This window comes from Leopardus geoffroyi (assembly GCF_018350155.1).
Source record: "Leopardus geoffroyi isolate Oge1 chromosome E3 unlocalized genomic scaffold, O.geoffroyi_Oge1_pat1.0 chrE3_random_Un_scaffold_51, whole genome shotgun sequence".
NCBI classification, from domain to species: domain Eukaryota; kingdom Metazoa; phylum Chordata; class Mammalia; order Carnivora; family Felidae; genus Leopardus; species Leopardus geoffroyi.
This window is the reverse complement of record NW_025543570.1, coordinates 121,700-136,408: the sequence shown is the minus strand read 5'-3', so window position 1 is coordinate 136,408 and position 14,709 is coordinate 121,700. Positions and strand designations below refer to the sequence as shown.

The window sequence follows — 14,709 nt, the reverse complement described above, 5'->3', positions numbered from 1 at the left end:
AGCCACGGATACATGTCGTAAATACATAACAGGTGTGTAGCTCCCTGTAAGTTACATGCTGACCTTGTCACATATGTGTCTTCAGATATTATTAGTGACTTTTCAGATAAGCTCCAAACATCAAGATGGTCATGTTAGAGAATCTGGTATAAATGGAATTTCACAGATTCTAAATTAGGAATGATTTTTCATTTTTTATGTCTCTTTTTTTTTCCTTTTATGAGAGAACCCGAGCTGGGGATGGGGGAGAGAGTGGGAGATACTGAATCTGAGGCAGGCTCCAGGCTCTGAGTTGTCAGGACAGAGCCTGACGCGGGGCTCAAACTGATGGACTGCAAGATCATGACCTGAGTGGAAGCCGGACGCTTCACCAAGTAAGCCACCCAAGCGCCCAGGAATGATAGTTTATTGGCAAAGAAAGAGAAATTAAAGATAGTATAAAGGATGTCGACTTTTAATTGAAATATTCTTCACAGATTTGTTGTATTAGTTTCAGGCATACATTGTAGTCCTTCCATTTGTCTATAAATTATGTTGTACTTTAGCACAAGTGTAGCTATCATGTGAAAGCATGCAACAGTATTATTACAGGATTGACTCTCTTCCATTGGCTGTCTCTAGTATCCCTAGGACACATTCATTCCATAGCTGGAAGCCGGTATCTCTCTCTCAAAGGTGTGCATTCTTTATCTAACCTAAACACTTAGGTGGTCAACACAATGACCTCTTGTTCAGCATGTGTAAGTTGGCAGTCTATTTTTCTGGGAACATTGCTGAAAGCATTACAAATGATGTCATTACGTTAATAAATTTGGTTTCATTCTTCACTCACAAGAAAGGAAAAGAAAAAGATTTCTTTGTGCCCTAGGCCCTGTCACTAAGATCCTTCCCAGTGTAGAGAACAGGCTTAGTTGCCCAGAGCACCTTCGGTCCCTCAGCTGAGCCACCAGGGTCTTCAACATTGCAGGAATTCCCATGGTGGCCAGCAGAGAGAGCTCGAGCACCACACACCCGGAGGCGCTGGTTCCTCTGCCGAGGCAGTGATGGCCAGCAGAGGGCTCACCATCGGCTTTTCTGACCCAGGGCACTTCAGAGCAGGAAGGGCTTCTATTTATTCCAGAGAGCGCAGCGCCTCTGCTGCTGCCTCAGGACAGAGAGCAGAGCTGCCTTTCCAGCGTGTTCTGCCGCCCACCCCAGGGGAGATCTGGGGAGCTTTGCAGCAACTTGGCATCTCCTGAGGCCCACAGAGTATCTGCTTGTTGTACTGAGTGCTGAGGAGGGGGCGCTGGGTGGCTTCCCTGGGCAAGCTGGTTGCTGAGCTGCACAGGCACTTGCATTTTCTGGGCTGTTCCCGTGTTTCATTCCTCCACTTCCTGGACAGTATTTGAGCAAGACATATTTTACTAAAGAGCTCGTGGATTGCGGGGTCCCACGACATCACCTCATCGATGCAGTCGATGGTTTGCTCCAGATTCAGGCTTGTTTCCGGGAAGAAGCCCTGACAGAAGTTCAGAAGAACGGGAGCTGCATTCCGTTAGGACGTGAATACATGAAATGCTCCTCTCACGACCTTCTAGAAGAATGAGCTGGGACCCAGTTTCTGAGTCTGCTGGAACCAGAGACCGAGGTAAGGGCACAAACTGCCCCCACATCATACATGCTTTTTTAAAAATGTCATGGTTATTTTTCCAACCTAGTGAACTGATTGAAAACTACAGAAAACCTGGTAGGTAGGTGTCATTAACCTTATGTTATCTTCTAATTTAAATTCCAGTGAGTGAAGACACAGTGTAATATTAGTTTCAGGTGTCCAATATAGAGCAACCCTTCCACACGTCACCCGGAGCTCATCCCAGGTGCACTTCTTAATCCCCAGCAGCTGTTTCACCCATTCCCTCACCTCACTGTGGAAGCCCTCAGTTTGTTTCCTCGTTAAGAGTCTGTTTGTTTGTCGCTGTGTCCTTCACTGCCCCCGCCTTTGTTTTGTTTTATTTCCATGTGTTAGTGAAATCATCTGGTATTTGTCTTTCTCTGACAGGCTCTTTTTCACCCAGCATAACATACTGTCACTCCTCCACCTCGTGGCAAATGACAAGATTTCATGTTTTTATGGCTGAATAATATTACATTCCATATACTACATCTCAACTTATTCATCACTTGATGGATGCTTGGGAAGTTTCCGTAATTTGGCTGTTGTAGAAAATGCTGCTGTAAACATCATGGTGCATGTATCCCTTTTAGGAATTATTTTTGTATTCTTTGTGTAAATACCTCGTAGTGAAACTGCTAGATCTTAAGGTAGTTCCTTTTCCATTTTTTTTTGATGAATCTCCATGAGGTTTTGCAGTGTGGCTGCACCAGTTTGCATTCCTACCCACAGTGCAAGAGGGATTCTCTTTCCTCACATCCTTGGCAACACCTGCTGTTTCATCATTCATTGATTTCAGTCATTCTGACAGATGTGATGTGTTATCTCCTTGTACTTTTGAATTGTATTTTCCTGAAGATCAGTATTGTTGGGCATCTTTTCATATGTTTCTTGGCCGTGTGTATGTCTTCCTTGGGAAAATGTACATTCGTGTCTTCTGCCCATTATTAATCGGATTTCTCCTTTTTTGGGTGCTGTATGACTTTATATATTTTGGACAGTAAACCTTTATCAGATGTCATTTACAAATATTCTGTAGGTGTTTTAGTTTTGTTGATTATTTCCTTTGTGACAGAAGCTTTTTATTTTTATGAAGTCCCATTATTTGTGGTTGTGTTTCCCTTAACTCAGGAGATATATCTACAAAGATGTTTGTACAGCCAATGTCAAATAAGATACTGCCTGTGTTAATTATCCTCTGGGATTTTTATGGTTTCAGGTTTCACACATAGGCCTTTATCCATGTTGGATTTATTTTTGTGTATGTTGTAAGGTAGTCTGTTGTTGGTCTTGTTTTGTTTTGTAGGTTGCTGTCTAATTTTTCCAAATCCATATGTTGAGGAGATTTTTTTTTAAGTTTGTGTATTTATTTTTGAGAGACAGAGAGAATGCAGAAGAGGGGCAGAAAGAAATGGGGATTGAGAATCCACACATGCTCTGCACTGCCCTGAGATCATGACCTGAGCTGAATCCACAATCACATGCTTTACAGCCACCCATGTGTCCCAAGACTATCTTTTTTTTTCCATTGGATATACTTTCCTGCTCTGTTGAGAATTAATTGACCATATAGGTGTGAGTTCATTTCTGCGTTTCCGTTCTATTGATCTCTGCATCTGTGTTGTTGTTGTTGTTGTTGTTGTTGTTTTTGGCCAGGACCATACTGTTCTGTTCTGTACAGCTTTTTAATATAACCTGAAATCTGGAATTGTGATGCCTCCAGCTTTAGTTTTCTTCTTCAATTTTGTTTTTGCTGTTTGGAGTCTTTGTCGTTCCATACAAATCTTGGGATTATTTGTTGTAGTTCTGTGACACATATTTTTGTTAGTGTGATAGGGATTTCATTACATATGTAGATTGTTTTCAGGAGTGTGGACATTTTAACAGTATTTTATGCTTCCCATCCATGAGGGTGAAGTATGTTTCCTTTTCTTTGTGTCCTCTTCCATTTCTTTCATCAGTGTTTCATAGCCTTTAGAGTATAGGTCTTTCACCTCTTTGGTTAGGTTCATTCTAGGTATCTTGGGGTATTTGGTGCAACTGTCAACGGGATGGATCCCTTACTTTCTCTTTCTGTTAATTCATCACTCGTCTATAGAAATGCCATAGATTTATGTACATTGATTTCTGTATATTGTGATTTGTCGAATTCATATATCAATCCTAGCAATTTTCATTGGAGTCTTTCATGTTGTTTATAGAGAGCATCATGTCAGTTCCAAACAGCGAAAGTTCTAATTCTTCCTTGCAATTTGGATGCCTCATTTCCTTTTTTGTCTGATTGCTGTGGCTAGGACTTCCTGTACTATGTGGAATAATAGTGGTGACAGGGGTCATCCCTGTCTTGTCCCTGACATTGGAGGAAACACTTTCAATTTTTCCCCATTGAGGATGAGCTGAGCTGTGGGTTTTTCCTAGATGACCTTTATATGTGTAGGTAGGTTTAGTCCAAATCTACTTTGCTGAGGGTTTTTATCATGAATGGGTGTGACATTTCGTCAAATGGTTTTCCTGCATTTGCGAAAAGCATCATATTGTTCTTATCCTTTCTTCTATTACTGTGGTGCATCATGTTGATTGATCTGTGAATGTGGAGCCACACTTGCAGCCCGGGAATATATCCCAGTTGATTATGGTAAATGATTCTATTAATGTATTGTTGACTTTAATTTGAAGGTATTTTAATGAGAATTTGTGCATACATACTCTCAGGCTATTGGTCTGCAGTTTTCTTTTAAAATTTTTTAACATTTTTTTTTAAATGTTTATTTCTTTCCTTAGAAAGAGTACATAAAAGTGGGGGAGGGGCAGAGAGACAGGGAAAGAGAGAATCCTGGCCATGCTCCACACTGTCAATGCATGGTCCAATGTGGGACTCGAACCCATGCACCGCAAGTTAATGTCCTAATCCAAAATTAAGAGTTGGACAGTAAACCGACTGAGCCACACAGGCACCCCAGCATTTTCGGTTTTAGTGGAGGCTTTATCTGGTTTTGGTATCAGGGTAATGATGGCCTCATGACATGAATTTGGAAGTTTTCCTTCTTTTTTACTTTTTGTAATAATTCGAGGAGAATACATATTACCTCTTCCTTAAATGGTTGATAGAATTGATCAGTGAAGCCCTCTGGCCCTGAACTCTTGTGTTGGGGGGAGATTTTTTTTTCTTACTGATTTGATTTCTTTCTGTTTTCAGATTTTATGTATCTTCCTGTTTCAGTTTTGGTAATTTTTGTGTTTCTAGGAATTTGTCCATTTTTCTCAGAGTGTCCAATTTGTTGCATATAGTTTTTCATAATATTATCTTCTAACTGTATTTTTGTAGTGTTGACTGTTGTTTCTCCTTTCTTATTTGTGATTTTATTTGCGTCCTTTCTCTCTTCTTTATGAAAATTCTGCCTAGGAGGTTTTCATGTTGATTAGTTTTCAAGGAACCAGCCCCTGGTTTCATTGATTTGGTCTAGTGTCTTTTTGGTTTGTATATCCCTTATTTCTGCCTTAATCTCTATCATTTCCTTCCTTCTGCTGTTCTTCTCATTCCTTTAGTTGTAAGTTAGGAGGGTTTGAGATTTTTCTTGCTGTTTAAGGTAGGCTTATATTGCTATATTCTTCCATCTTAGATTGCTTTTGCCGCATTCCAAAGGGTTTTACCAGTGTATTTTCATTTTCATTAGTTTCAGTGTATTTTCTCATTGATTTCCTGTTTGACCCATTCATTTCGTAGCATGTTATTTAACCTCCCTTTATTTGTGGCCTTTCCCCCTTTGTGTGTGTGTGTGTGTGTGTGTGTGTGTGTGTGTGTGTGTGTGTGTATGAGTGTGGTTAACTTCAAGTTTCCTAGCTTTGTGGTCAGAAAAGATGCTTGGTCTGATCTCTGTCTTTGGGTACCTGTTGAGGCCTAATTTGTGACGTAATATGTGATCATTTCTGGAGAATGCCCCATGGGCGCTTGAAAAGAATGTGTACTCTGCCATTTTAGTATGGAGTGTTCTGAATATATCTGTTGAATGCATCTGGTCCAGTGTGTCATTCAGAGCCATTGTTTCCTTGTTGATTTTCTGTTTACAGGTTCTGTCCATTGATGTGACTGATGTGTTAAAGTCCTCTATTATCGTTATATTATTATAAATTCCTTTGTGGTTTTGTTAATTTCTTTTATATTGGTGATTGCATATTGGGTGCATCAAAATTTACAATCATTGGATCTTTTTGTTTGGTTATCCCCTTTAGTATGAGATAGTGTCTATCTTCACCTCTTGTTACAGCTTTATTTATTTTTTTAATATAAGTCTTAGTTGACATATAGTGCATTCTCTGTTTCGGGAGTAGAATCCAGTGATTCATCCCTTACATACAACACCCAGTACTCATGACAATAAGTGCTCTCCTTAATACTCATCCTCCATCTAGCCCAGCGCCGACACATCTCCCTCTATCAACCCTCACTTTTTCTCTCTACGGTTAAGAGACTCATGTGATTTGTTACCACTCTTCTCTTTTCCTGCCCCCTTCCCATGTTTTCATCTGTTTTGTTTCTTAAATTCCACATGAGTGAAATCATATGTGTCTTTCACTGATTGGCATATTTCACTTAGCATAATACATTCTAGGTCCATCCACATCGTGGCAAGTGGCAGGATTTCATTCTTTTTGAAGCTGAGTTACATTTCATTGTATATACATATGTATATATGTATGTATATATGAGCATATACGTGAGTACATATGCGTATACATGCGCACACACACACACACACACACACACACACACACACACACACACCACAAGTTCTTTATACCTTCATCAGTTGATGGATACTTGGGCTTTCTCCATAGTATGGCTACTGTTGATAATGCTGCTATAAATATTGGGTGTATGCAATTTTACTACTAGGTATTGACCCAAAGGGTACCAAACTACACTCTCGGTTTTAAAGTTTATTTTGCCAAATATAAGTATTGCTACTGGCTTTCTTTTACATTACTGTCATGATAAATGTTTTTTCATTCCCTCCTTTAAAAGGCAGGTGACATGTGTCCAAATAAGGCTTTGTAGGCAGCATCTAGATAGACCTTGTTTTTTTTGTTTCTTTGTTTCTTTTTTCTTTTTTTTTTTTTTTTTTTTTTTTTGGTCCATTCTGACACCCTATCCTTGTCTTTTGATTGGAGCATGTAGTCGGTTTACATTCAGAGTAATTATTAATAGGTACATATTTAATGACATTCTACTAGTTGTTTAGCCATTGTTTCTTGATGTTTTCTCTGATCCTTTCTTGTCTGTAACACTTTTGGTCTTTCATTTCCACTCCAAGAGTCTGATTTAAATATTATTTTCTTAGAGCCTAAATGTCCATCAACTGATGAATGGATAAAGAAATTGTGGTTTATATACACAATGGAATACTACGTGGCAATGAGAAAAAATGAAATATGGCCTTTTGTAGCAACGTGGATGGAACTGGAGAGTGTGATGCTAAGTGAAATAAGCCATACAGAGAAAGACAGATACCATATGGTTTCACTCTTATGTGGATCCTGAGAAACGTAACAGGAACCCATGGGGGAGGGGGAGGAAAAAAGAAAAAAAAAAGAGGTTAGAGTGGGAGAGAGCCAAAGCATAAGAGACTGTTAAAAACTGAGAACAAACTGAGGGTTGATGGGGGGTGGGAGGGAGGAGAGGGTGGGTGATGGGTATTGATGAGGGCACCTTTTGGGATGAGCACTGGGTGTTTTATGGAAACCAATTTGGACAATAAATTTCATATAGTATAAAAAAAAATAAAAAAAAAGAAGTAAATATTATTTTCTTTTGACTGGTAGTACATTTCTTTACTTATTTTTATACTTCTTCTTTGTTAAAATTTAAGCCCAAGTTAGTTACCTTATAGTGGAATACAGTTTCAGGATTAGAATTTAGTGATCCATCAATTACAAAATATATCCAGTACTCATCCCAAGTGCCTGCCCCCCGAGTGCCCATCACCTATTTAGCCCATACCCCTGTTCAGAAACCTTTCTGGAGTCCTGAGCTTCTTCCCTCTATTTAACAGTCTCTTATCATTTGACTCCCTCTCTGTTTGTATCTTATTTTTGCTTTCCTTTCACTATGTTCATCAGTGTATTAAATTCCACAGATGAGAGAAATCATATGATGTGTGTCTTTCTCTGAGATATTATGGTTAGCATAATAAAGTCTGGTTCCATCCACCTTGTTGCAAATAGCAAGATTCCACTCTTTTTGATTGCCGAGTAATATTCCACTGTATGAATATACCACATCTTCTTTATCCATTCATCTCTCAATGGTCATTTGGGCTCTTTGCATAATTTAGCTATTGTTGACAATGCTGCTATAAACATTGGAGTGCATGTGCCTCTTCGAGTCTGCGTTAGTGTATCCTTTGGATAAACGCCTATTACTGCAATTGCTGGGTCGTAGTGTAGTTCTTTTGTTGATTTTTGTAATGAATCTCCATACTATTTTCCAGAATAGCTACACCACTTTGCATTCCCACCAGCACTGCAAAAGTGTTCCCTTTTTCTGCATCCTTTCCAACATCTGTAGTTTCCTGAGATGTTAATTTTAGCCATTCTGATAGGCGTGAGGGGACATCTCATTGTGGTTTTGATTTGTATTTCACTTATGACGAATGAAGTTGAGCATCTTTTCATGTATGACCAATCTGGATGTCATCTTTGTTAAAGTGTCTCTTCATGTCTTTTGCCCATTTCTTCACAGGGTTATTTGGTTTTTGGGTGTTGAGTGTGATATGTTCTTTATAGATTTTGCACAGTAACCCTTTATCTGATATGTGACCTGAAAATATCTTCTCCCATTCCATTAAGTTTCCTTTTAGTTTTGTTGATTGTGTCCTTTGCTGTGCAGAAGCTTTTTATCTTGAGGTCTCAATAGTTCCTTTTTGTTTTTATTGCCCTTGTTTCTGGAGACTTGATAAGAAAGATGGTGCTGCAGTCAGGATCAAAGAGGCAGGTTGCCTTTTCTCTCCTCTAGGATTTTGATGGTCTCCTGTCTTACACTTAGATCTTTCATTCATTTTGAGGTGTGTGTGTGTGTGAGAGAGAGAGAGAGAGAGTCAGAGAGAGAGAGAGACAGACAGACAGACAGACAGGGAGAGACCCAGAGGTTTAAGAACATAGTCCAGTTCATTCTTCTCACTGTCCATTTTTCCCAGTACCATGTGCTGAAGAGACTCTTTTTTTTTCTTTGGATATTCTTTCCTGTTTTATCAAAGCTTAGTCGGCCATAATTTTGAGGGTCCATTTCTGGGTTCCCTATTCTGTTCCTTTGATCTATGTGTCTGTTTTTGTGCCCGTCCCATACTGTCTTGATGATTGCGGCTTTCTGATGCACCATAAAGTCTAGAATTGTAATGTCTCCAGGTTTGTTTTTTTCTTTTTCAACATTACTTTGGCACTTTGGGGTATTTTCTGGTTCCATACAAATTTTAGGATTGTTTGTTCTAGCTCTGGAAGAAAGCTGGTGTTATTTTGATAGGAATTACATTGAATTTGTCCATTGTTTTGGGTAGGATTGACATTTTAACAATATTTGTTCTTCTAATCCATGAGCATGGGATGTTTTTCCATTTCTTTGTGTCTTCTTCAAGTTCTTTCATAGATGTTGTATGGTTTGTTCTTTTAATTTTTTTAATGTTTATTTATTTTTCAGAGAGTGAGCGAGTGAGCAAGAGCCCGTGAGCAGGGGAGAGGCAGAGAGAGGGATACACAGAATCTGAAGCAGGCTCCAGGCTCCAAGCTGTCAGCACAGAGCCCATCACAGGACTCAAACCCACAAACGCGGGATCATGTCCTGAACTGAGGTCGGCACTTAAACGACTGAGCCACCCAGGTACCCCTCTATTGTTTTAACGTACTGATCGTTTACCTCTTTGGTTAGATTTATCCCTGGGTATTTTATGCATTTCAGTCCAGTTGTAAATGAGATCAATTCCTTAATTTTCTTTCCGTTGATTCATTATTGGTGTATAGAAATGCAATCAACTTCTGTATGTTGGTTTTATATTCTGAGACTTTCCTGAATTCCTGTATCAGTCCTAGAAGTTTTTTGGTGGAGTCGTTTGGATTTTCCACGGAGAGTATGATATCTGTGAGGAGGGAAAGTTTGACCCCTCCTTGCCAACTTGGACACCTTGTATTTCTTTTTGTTGTCTGATTGCTGAGGCTAGGACTTCCAACAGAATGGTGAATAACAGTGCTGAGAATGGACATCCCTGTCGTGTTCCTGACCTTAGGGGGAAGTTCTCAGTTTTTCCCCATTGAAGATGTTATTAGCTGTGGGACTTTCGTATCTGGACATTCTCACATTGAGGCACGACCCTTGTATCCCTCCTTTCATGAGGTTTTTTTTTTTTTTTTTTTCATCAAGAAAGGCTGCTGCTACATTTTGTCAAACGTTTATTCTGCAACTATTGAGAGGATCATGTGGTTGTTATCCTTTCTTTTATCAATGTGATATATCACATCAGTTGATTTGCAGATATTGAATCGGTTGTGCATCCCAGGAATAAAATCCACCTCACTGTGCTGAATAATTCTTTTTATGTGTTGTTGGATCCAGTTTGCCACTTTTTGTTGAGATTTTTTGCATCCATGGTCATCAGGGAAATTGGTCTGTAGTTTTCCTTTTTATTGGGGTCTTTGTCCAGTTTGGACTCAAGGCCATGCTGGCCTCATAGAATGAGTTTGGAAGTGTTCCCTCCATTTTTCTGCCCATGACCTTATCTTGTTCTTTCATTTGGGATACCTTCCTCTAGTCTTGGAATTTTGGTTGAGTATTTGCCATCTCTGTGTTACCAAAGCTCATTGTGTTACCTGCCTGTGAGTTGAATGGTTTTATGAAGAGGAGGTCATCCAATGTCCAGGGCCGGGCACATCACGGAGTGTTTGTGGTGTGTGTTGCATGCACTGTTTTGTGTTCTGGTTGCACTATCCTTTAGGTCAGTTGTATGGGAAAGGTAGGGTCCTTGGCCAGAATGTGGTGAGTCTTATCTAGGTCTGCTCTCATCTGCTTGCTAAATGAGACTTGAAACGACTGCTCCTAGAAGTGAAGCCCTGCACAACTCTTTGGTCAAGAGAGGTGGTGTGGTCATGGGCTTCACCTGGTCTTCTGGGGAAGGGGCCAGCTCCGTTGGGACTGAGGCAACCCTGAATGACCTAGAAGGCCAGTCTTGCCAGAGCACAGGAAGGTGGGGTTGGTGTAAGCAGCTTAGGCAGCCAGTGTGGGAACTGCCTTGTTTCCAGCAGACGGCTCTGTGTTTATGCTGGGGGGCAGGGGGCAGGGGGCAGAGCAGGGAAATAGCCCCACCCAGCTCCGCTGTCCTAGCTCTTTGTCCCCTCATTGTGAACACTGCTTCTCAGGGATGTTCTCCACGATGAGTGTATAATCTCCCCACTGTGTGCACCAGGCTTTGTACAGATCACTGTTTCCATGCCATCTGCCTGCAAGTTGTTGGCTGCCTTCTTTTCAGGAGTAGGCCAGTGTCCTCAGGGCTGTATCCCAGCCAAGTCTTCTAACCTTTGAAACTCCACAGTCTCGGGGTACCTGGATGGCTTGGTTAAGTGTCTGGCTCTTGATCCTGTATCAGATCATGACCTCTTGGTCGTGGGATTCTCTCTTTCCCTCTTGTCCTGCCCTCCCTTGCATGTGCTCTCTTTCTCTCTCTCTCTCTCTCTCTCAAAATTAATAAACTTAAAAAAATTAGTGGCATGGAATACCTTATTTAGGGAAGACTGCCTCTCTGAGGGGAATGGCAAGGATCTATGAGCTATTTCCAGTACTGGCTAGGAAATTCTTTGCTGACTGGTTAAAGGTTACATTCCTACAGGAATGAAATTAGGTTTAGTGACATGTGGCCTTAACGTAAGTAACTCCATGATGGGCCTGTGATTTTTCTTAACATTCCAAAGCCAATTTTTATGTATACATTTTTTATTAAGTGTATAGCCCTAAATAATATTTTAGCCATCTACTGCCGGCCCGGTGATCATATCCTGTGAAACTGTAACTATCTCCTAATCATAGAGGAAGATAAACTCTGTGACTCTAAGATCTTTGTGGCTCTAAGTTACTTTGATCTGTGTTACTAAGATCTTTGTGAGTCTATGTTACTCTTGGCCTTTTGATGTCTTTCACCCAGGGACCCCCAGCGAGGTTGCTGAGCCATCATTTAGGCACAGAAACACACTTTCCAAGTCACCTCTCCCTAAAGCGTTGTCTTTCCCTGTGGTACTTCCGGGACTTACGCTTTGGCAAGTCACATATCCTCATGCAAACCTGTCAAAGTGGACCAGAAAAATATGCTTGCTTGTGACTGCCACTTCATGGTCACATCTTATCCTTCTGAAACCCCTTGAATTCCCTATTGTTCTTCCAGTCTTTGGATATCTCTTTGATTTGGAAACATTTGATTCTCTTGTATTCCTGATAAAAAAATATGTGTGAAAATATTAAACCAAGGATTCTTTACAATCAGTGAGCCAGTCACAATGATTCATCTGGCCGTGTGTACATTTTTAGTTTTCACAATGTTCAGGCATGAAGTGAAGTATATCCTGTAATATCTGAGTATCATTCATTATCTAGGATAACCACGTTTATGGAAAGCCATTCAATGAAATGCTCGTTCAAGATCAGAAAAACAATTTACATACCACATAATACAGTGGTATACACATGCGTTATTATCTTAAAATATATAAAATAGATGTTTCTATGAAGTGTTTATCATGCATTCAGTTTTCTCTACCATGAATGCTGTTATTTAAATTAAACAATGTAAGAACAACATGAATAGGTACATGGCCATCACTAGTAACTAATACTAGAACTAGTCATATAATATTATGTGTTGCAAACATAAAACCATGATTACTAATAATCTTTTCATTCATGATGGGTTTCTAGTTACCAGAAAAATTGGGAAGATATTATTGAGTCTCTACATACAACAGACTGATTTCTGACTATTGATATTATATGAGTTGACACATGATCACAATCAATATCCTGTGAGATATGGTAGTATTAACTAAAGTTTATATTTGTATTCAGATTTCTTCGGGTTTAACTTCTGTCCCAGACTCATCCCAGCTGGCACATGACAGTCATCCTGTCTCCTTAGGCTCCACATGGCCATGATAATTTTTAGATTTTTCCATATTTTACATAATCTGCAAAGTTTTGAGTGTACGTGTGTAGAATGTATTTTGTAGAATGATCCTTGGTTTTGATATATCTAACGTTTGTTCAAATGCTTAGGCCAGAGTTACCATGTTTTGGAGCAGAAGATCCAGAGGCATAACGCCATCCATAATTACCACTTCACATAAAGGTTGTTCACTCTGATGATTGGGGTCTTTTGTGGTTCCATACACATTTTAGGACTGTTCTAGTTCTGTGAAAAATGTTGTTGGTATTTTGATGGAAATTGCATTAATTGTGTCCATTGCTTTGCTAAGTATAGACATTTCACTATATTTGTACTTCCGACCCGTGAGTATGGAATGTCCTTCCATTTCTTTGTGTCATCTTGAATTTCATCACTGTTTTATACTTTTCAGAGTATAGGTCACTCACCACTTTGGTTAGATTTATTCGTAGATATCTTATTATTTGGTGTACAAGTGTAAATAGGACTGTTTTCTTAATTTCTATTTCTACTGCTTCAGTATTGTGTTCTACAAATACAGCAGATTTCTGTACAGTGATTTGTATCCTGTGACATTGCTGAATTCATTCTAGCAGTTCTATCAGTTATTGGGTGGACTCTTTAGGGCTTTCTATATATAGTGTCATGTAATCTGCAAAGTGTTAAAGTTTCACTTCCTCCAAAGTTGGAGTTGTTTTTATTTTATTTTAGATTAGTTTAGATTAGTTTAGTTTAGTTTGTCTGCTGGCTGTAGCTAGGACTTCCAGTAATTTATTATAAGTGGTAAGAGTAAACATCCTTGTCTTCCTGACCTTACAGGAAAACCTCTCAGATTTTCCCCATTAAGGTTGATTATAACTGCAGGGTTTTCATAGATAACCTTTATTACATTGATGTATGTTTCCTGTAAACCTAGTTTAGGGGGTTATAATCCTGAGTGGATGTTGTACTTTGTCAAATGCTCCTTTATGCATGTATTGAAATGACCGTATGGTTCTTTTCTTTTAAAGTTTATTAATCTTGAGAGAGACAGAGCGTAAGCAGGGGAGGGGCAGAGAGAGAGGGAGACACAGAATTCGAAGGAGGCTCTTGGCTCTGAGCTTTCAGCACAGAGTCTGACACGGGACTCGAACTCATGAATTATGAAGTCATGACCTGAGCTGATGTCAGACTGTTAAAGGATTGAGCCACCAATGTGCCCCGTTCATATGGTCCTTATCCTTTCTCCTGTTGATGTATTGTGTCACATTGGTTGATATGCAAATATTGAACCACCTTGGCAGCTTGGGAATAAATCCCACTGAATTGTGGGATATATTTACACTTGTTATATCTTCTTTTTGGATTGTAGCCTTTACTGTTATACAGTGTCCTCCTCTGTCTCTTGTTATGTACTTTTTTTAAGTGTATTTTTTTCTGATACAAGTATTGCTACTCCAGGTTTCATTTGACATTGATGTGTGCAATGTTTCTCTATCCTCTCACTATCATTCTTGAGGTATAAAGTCGGTCACTTATAGGCATATAAATCTGTTTTGTTTTTTCATCCATTCTTACACCCTACGTCTCTAGATTGGAGCATTCACTCCATTTACCTTCAAAGTAATGATTGATATGGATGTACGTATTGCCATTTTATTGCCTGTTTTGCTGTGGTTTCTAATGATTTTCTCTGATCCTTTCTTGCCTTTCTTTCATGTTTTGTGTATTTTCTTTAGTGATATATTTTGATTTCCTTATCTCTATTCTTAGCATATTTATGATTGGTTTTAGTATATGGTTACTGTTAGGTGTCTATATAACCTCTTCTGCATTTAGCAGTTTGTATTAAGTTGATGGTCATTTACCTTCGCACCCATTATTTTCTCC

The 14,709-nt window shown here is 39.4% G+C and overlaps 1 long non-coding RNA gene across 5 annotated transcripts in view; it reads left to right on the top strand.

The window, feature by feature from the left end:
• The first annotated feature begins 693 nt into the window (after nucleotides 1-693).
• LOC123595707 overlaps nucleotides 694-14,709 on the top strand; it is a 70,141-nt gene continuing 56,125 nt past the window's right edge. For 2 of the 5 annotated variants that reach the window (XR_006711320.1, XR_006711315.1), the window contains exon 1: nucleotides 694-1,627. This is a non-coding gene — a long non-coding RNA (uncharacterized LOC123595707). The remainder of the gene's footprint in view (nucleotides 1,628-14,709) is intronic. The other 3 variants (XR_006711317.1, XR_006711319.1, XR_006711318.1) reach the window with 3 other exon arrangements.